Below are 6491 nucleotides of genomic sequence, written 5' to 3'. Positions count from 1 at the left end.
GAAATGCAAGTGACTCATACTACTTTGATTAACTGAAATTCAAATAACTTCAATATAAAAGCCTTAATATAAATTGAGTTACTTAAGCTACAGTATAAATCACAAGGTTCAGTGTAACAGACATTTGTCATTCTTGGTGACCCATCTGTAATCCTTTGAAAACCCTTTTTGTGTTTAGGGAATTTCCTGCTCTCATCCCCCTCCCTAAGACAGAGACTAGAGCTTTCTTTGCCAGCCTGTCTTGCAGGTCAGACGGGATCTTCTGATCAGAGAGCCAGCCCAGGACTTCAGGCTGGGAGAGTGCTATGTGAAGAAACTGCTCACACTGGGAAGAGTCTGCTCGCATGGTGCTTAGTCTTGGGGGCAGCAGCAGCAGAGACATATCATCTGTAGTGGTGTGTGTGGTGACTGGCAGGGCAGTCTTTGTGCAGTGATTTGGGAGTTTTCTTGCTTTACAAACCTCCAAGCTTGACCCTGGCCTGTCTGTAGATTGTGTTTGCTAGCTATGTTTTTTGCTTTTTTTTTTTTTTTTTTTTTTTTTTTTTGGTAAATTCCTTTTCTGCTTAAACAAGCTAGAGTGAGTTCTTTCATTTGCAGCTAAGAACCCTGACTTATAAACAGGTTGATATCTAGAATTGCAAATGACAAATTATAAAAAGTGGAGGTGGTAGGACAGGATCAGCAAGGATCCATCTTCCCTAGGCTGAAAAAGTATTGAACCTAGTTATTTGGTGTTGAAATATTTAGCCAAACCATTATCATACTTTGGAATATAGACGAGACTGGTGTTAAGGGAAATGATGGGGAAACTGGAGAATGGTGCCTGTGTTGGTCACTTCTTAGGGAACCAACCATAGTGCTGAGCCATAGTGCTGGTTTCAAACTCTGGTTCTCCTGTTTGCTCTTGTGTGGCTGGTTGCCTCATCTGAAAGTGGAGGTGATCAGTATACCTACTTAGGACGGTTAGGATTAAATAAATCACAAGTTGTCTTAGTCTATTTGGGCTGCTGTAACAAAATACTTTAAATGGGTTAGCTTATAAACAGCAAATATTTATTTGTCACTGTTCTGGAGGTTGGAAGTCCAAAATCAAGGCACTGGCAGATTTAGTGCCCGATGGGGGCCCACTTTCTGGTTTACAGTTGGCCCTCTTCCTGCATCCTTACATGGCAAAAAGGCTGAGGCAGCTCTCTGTGGCCTCTTTTACAAGGGCACTAATCCTATTCATGAGGGCTCCACCTTCATGACCTAATCACCTCCCCAGAGGCCCTGCCTCCTAATATCATCACCTAGGGAGTTAGGATTTCAGCCTCAATTTTGGAGGGACCAACATTGAGACCACAGCATATGTGAAAAGCAGTAACACACTTAACGCAAGCTGTGGAGTCCTGCCAAAGAGTGATGAAGCTGGTTTGAAAGCTGAGTGAAGAAGAAAATACAGCCTGGTTGAGAAAAGCTTTCTGTGCTTGCAACTTGCAAGTGAAGTTGAATGAGAGCCCCAAGAGTTAGAGTCCTACTGGTTTGAGAAAACCTACCGTAATTAAAACTAGATTAAAGGGCCCAGTAGCTGCCTTAGCAGGAGTTTAGATTGGAGATTGTAGTCTTGCAAAAATGGAATTAAAGGTGTTGCTTTTCTACTTCAAGTGATTTTGAATTGTTTCAGTACAGCAACCATTAAGGTAAGGGAAAAGGGACTGGGTAGAACACCAGAGACCAGCTGCTACAAGACAAACATTCCCAGTTTAAAGACCACCCAGGTAAGATCTTTGTGTTTACTTGAGAATGGAATGTGCAGGTAGCCTTGTCTTCTTAGCTGTAGGTACTAGACCACATAGGGCCACATTTGCACCTAATGAGAAAACGACAGTTCATCTAGAAATGTTGAACTGAAATCAATAACTGGAAGAGACTTGAGTTGTCTTCCTTAGGTTGGGGTGAGTGCTTTTAAAGCTTATGTATAGGAAGAACAATCAATATTTTGCAGGGAGACGAAGAGTTGGATGGCAGCAGACCCTACATATCCCAACTCCTATTCCTCCCTATCTTATGCCTCTGTTTTAAACGCTGGAAGAGTTAAATTCTTACCTAAAGCTAGAGGCAGCCATGTGACATTTCTGGCCAGTGAAGCTGCAAGTGGCGATGTATAGGTAGCTCTAGAAATACTTTTTAATTTTCCTGATTAAAAGGAGCACCTGCAGCTGGTACCACCCTGCCTTCAGCCTGGGTGTAATACTAGAGCCATGGCAGCTGCTTTGTGAGCTTCAGGTGATGAGCCAGCAAGCCAGGGATGGCTGCGAGGACAGGTCTGGTCATGCCAGCGAGATACTGCAGCAGCCCTGGGCAGAAACACTGTGAGCCACTTGGAGGCAGTTTCTCTTGCTGGAAGCCAAATTCATCCCTTGTTGATAACCATTGGTGTGCTGCCCAGAAGATATGTAATATATTCAAAAGCTGAGGGAAATTTTTTTTGAGATAATTAAAAATTACCTATTAGTATGAAATTTTAGACTTATCTTCTTATAGTTTGCTTTTCTTATAATTAGTCCCCACTTAAACTGAAAGAGTTCAGTTCATTTTGTTTCAACAAGTATTTCTTCACCGATTGCTATGTGTAGGTACTGTTTTTAGCACTGAAAAATGAATAAGGTGGCAATCATTGCTTTCAGAGCATCTGTAGTCTATTTCAGAGACAAAAGCAAAGCAATGCCAGGCAAGAGGTCCTGTGTGCCAATCTAAACTGAAAGAGAGTTCAGTTCATTTTGTTTCAACAAGCATTTCCTTACCGATTGCTACGTGTTGCGAAAATATAGGTAAATGGTCAGGGCCTCTCAGATGTTCAGAATCTTGCTGAGCATTTGCTGTGAATGGGTTGTGTCCTGCGCAGCACCACCACCTTGGCTGGCGACTGCCTTGGGCGGATGCTGCACTGAGCAGCCATGCTTTCCAACCTATGGCTTCCAAGGACCTGTTTGCCAGTTACCTAGCTCATAGACCTGCATGTAAGGGGTCTGGGGACCCAGCCTGGCGTGTGAGGGGTTTGTGACCCAGTCTGTGAAGGAGCTTGAGGGGTCTGGGAGCTCTACAATTGGCCCAGTTGGTACAGGATTACTGGCAGGTAAAAGAGCCTGACAGCTGGTGTAGTTGAGTAGCTCGACAGTTGGCCTCACGAACAGGATTAAGAGCTCTACACTAAGTATAGATATTGTTTTTAGCACTGAAAAATGAATAAGGTGGTAATCGTTGCTTTCAGAGTATTCATAGTCTATTTCAGAGACAGACAAAAGCAAAGCAATGCCAGGTAAAAGGCCCTAAGTGTGATATGTCACTAGACTGAGACTTTGGGGTTAGGGACTGTTTTTATCTCTAGTCCCAGCATCTAGCACAGATAAATTCTCAGTAAATCTGCTGGATGAGGGTGTAAAGTACTGAGAGACCGTGGATGACTGAGCAGCTCCATAGAAGTATAGTCTGAGTCAGCAGTGAAGAAAAGGTGACCGGTGCTAGGTCTTGCGGGATGCATGGGGATTACCGCTGGCAAGGTGAGGCTGTCAGAGTGGTCGGCGCCTCTGTCTGTCTCCCATCTCTGCCTTGTAGCCTTCTAACCTTGGGTGAGATCTGATTTGATCCCTGTTAGTTATTCCTTTCCCGTATTTTTTGAATTTTTTAAATATTTTATAAAAATGTTTCATTTACAGAACTATTGTGACAGTAATACAGGGAGTTCCCTTATACCCCGCCTCCCAGGACCCCCTATTGTTAATATCTTACATTAGTGTGGCACATTTCTCACAATTAGTGAACCAATATTGACACATGATTATTAACTAAAATCCATACTTTATTCAGATTTCTTCAGTTTTTCCCTAATATCCTTTCTCTGTCCAGGATCCCATCTGGGATACTGCATTATATGTAGTCAGTCAAGTCTCCTTAGGCTCCTATTGCTTTTGACAGTTTCTCAGACTTTCCTTGTTTTTAATCACCTTGACAGTTTTGAGGAGTGTTGGTCAAATATTTTGTAAAGTGCCCCTTCTCTGGGATTTGTCTGATAATGTTTAGACTGGGGTGATGGGTTTTGGGGGGGAAGAGCACAGAGATGAAGTGCCCTTGTCATCACCTTGTGTCAAGGGTGCACACTGTCAGGATGGCTGCCTCACCACTATGGATGCTGACTGTGATCACCTGACTGGGGCAGTGCTTGTCAGGCTTCTCCCCTGTAAAGTTACTCTCCCCCCCCCCCCCCCCCCACCTTTCTGTACTCTCCTCTTTGGAAGAAAGTCGCTGTGCACAGCCTATTCTATTCCATTAAGAGCAGGTAGGCTCTACCTCCTGAAGGGTGGAGTATCTACATAAATTATTTGGAATTTTGCATGGAAGATTTTCCTGTACTTCCCCATTCATTTATTTGTTCACCATTCATTTATGTCAGTATGCATTCATGGATATTTATTTTACACTTTGGTTTATAATCCAGTACTATGTTTTGTTACTCACATTGTTCCACCTTTGGCTATTGGAAGCTTTTTCACTTGGCACCTGTATCCCTTTGGCCTTTGACATATCCCCATCATTGTGTGATGTTTTTTGGTTTTTGTTTGTTTTTAGCACTTACTTTCTTGCACAAGATGCTCCAGGCTCATTGTGTATCTCCTGCCCCACTCCTGCAATCAGCCATCTCTCCAAGGACCCCTAGTTCCTTCTGTTTAAGAATGGTATTAGAAACCAGGATCTGGACATTAAATGGCTCTGCTAATGATCAGTGGACCCACATCTAGGGGAATCTATTCAGCTGCTGTCATTTTTCGGTGTGTGACTCTGTTAGCCCCTCCCTTCGTGAGCACTGCAACCACTGTTCCTGCTGGTGTTTCCCTTATTACTCACCCTTCACTCTGTTCCTGGGTGATTTTATCTATTCTCTTGGCCTTTAGTTTCTTCTGTGACTAACAATCTCAGCCAGTCTTCGTTACAAAACTTCGGATCTATATCCAGCCGACTATTATACATCATCGCCTGATTGTCCCCTTCAAACACATGTCCCAAACTTAACTCACTTTTCCCCTTTCAAGCTTTGTCCTGCTAAATTCTCTAATTTGGAGAAAAGCATCATCTATTCAGTTACCTAAGTCAGAAACCTAGGAATCATCCTAGATTGCTCTCTTTCCTTTATATCCCAATCCAATCTAATTGAGATCTGTTGGTTCTATTTCTTTTCCATCTGTCATATTAATCCAGTGGAGTTCCTTTATTTCAGACCCTCTTCCTCTCTTGCCTAGAGCAGGCCCTTGGGCTCCATCCTTTCTCCCTGCTCTACTCCTGCACTCTTCTAATCTGCCAGAATAATGCAATGGCTGCTCAAGCTACTCCACATATAGAAATCTTTTTAGTTGTTCTCCGTGGTCAAGTCTAGACTCTCTGGGCTCATAAGGTGGGGATTCCCACTACCCTGTGCTATTCCTGTCCCGGCACTCCTGCACCTAGGTCCCAGCAGGGAGAAGCATTGGCAATTACTTCTGCTCATGGCTGTCCCTCTGCCTGGAGAATTGTCCATTCCCCCTGTTCTTCCAGCAACTGTTTTGTGCCTTGTGAGTGGCTACTCTCATGCAAGGTTCATTGGCACCACAAGCCTTATAATGAAAAACAAGTTTTACTCTCTACGTCTCCCGTGGTAACTACTGTTAACTTTTTTAGCTGGATTGCTTCTGGTCTCTGTCTCCATATTTCTAAATACGTTCTTATAATACTTCTTCCTTTCCTAAGCAGATGTTGCAGGAGAATAATTTGTACTCAGTCTGTACCTCCTTAATTTCCATTCACCTTCAACCCACTACCACTCAAAGAGTAAACCCAGAAAAAGATGACATTGATGCAGGGAAATAGGGAACCCAAGGCAGGAGAGAGGACAAGTAATTCCCAAGATGATGACGAAAGCAAGTCTTGGTCTATTAGCCATGTGGAGGCCTAGAGAACCCTCAATCCATATGGGAGCAGGAAGATGAAGGGCTCTCAGAAGGCTATCTCCAAGAGGGGAAATGGAATTGATTATTACATCCTCTGTTTGACTCAATTCTGGGGAAAACTTTAATTGTATAATAATGAAAATTAATCATGGTATACAACTGGCTCAACTGAGAATAATATACAGAATATCAAATACTGATTACGGATTTGTTTTTTGATGTTGTTTTATGATTAACTTGACAGAATAAATGGGGGGGGTAGGAGGGAGTGTCAGGAGGCTAAGCTCTTCCATTTTCTAGGAAGTCAGTGGATTGTGAGAATTCTCTTTGTCTTTGCTACACTGGACCCTTGGTGCTGAGTCCTTTGTCTTCATTTTTGATTTCCTGTCTATTTTTGGTGGAGCTTATCCTCCAGTAATTTCTGAGAAAAGACTCATGGGAGATATATTTTTGAGGACTTGCATGTCTGAAAATATATTGATTCTGTCATCATACTTAATTGATAATCTGACTAAATGTGGAATTCTTGATTAA

This window comes from Galeopterus variegatus, unplaced genomic scaffold (assembly GCF_000696425.1).
Source record: "Galeopterus variegatus unplaced genomic scaffold, G_variegatus-3.0.2 Scaffold6625, whole genome shotgun sequence".
NCBI classification, from domain to species: domain Eukaryota; kingdom Metazoa; phylum Chordata; class Mammalia; order Dermoptera; family Cynocephalidae; genus Galeopterus; species Galeopterus variegatus.
This window is presented reverse-complemented; position numbering follows the sequence as displayed.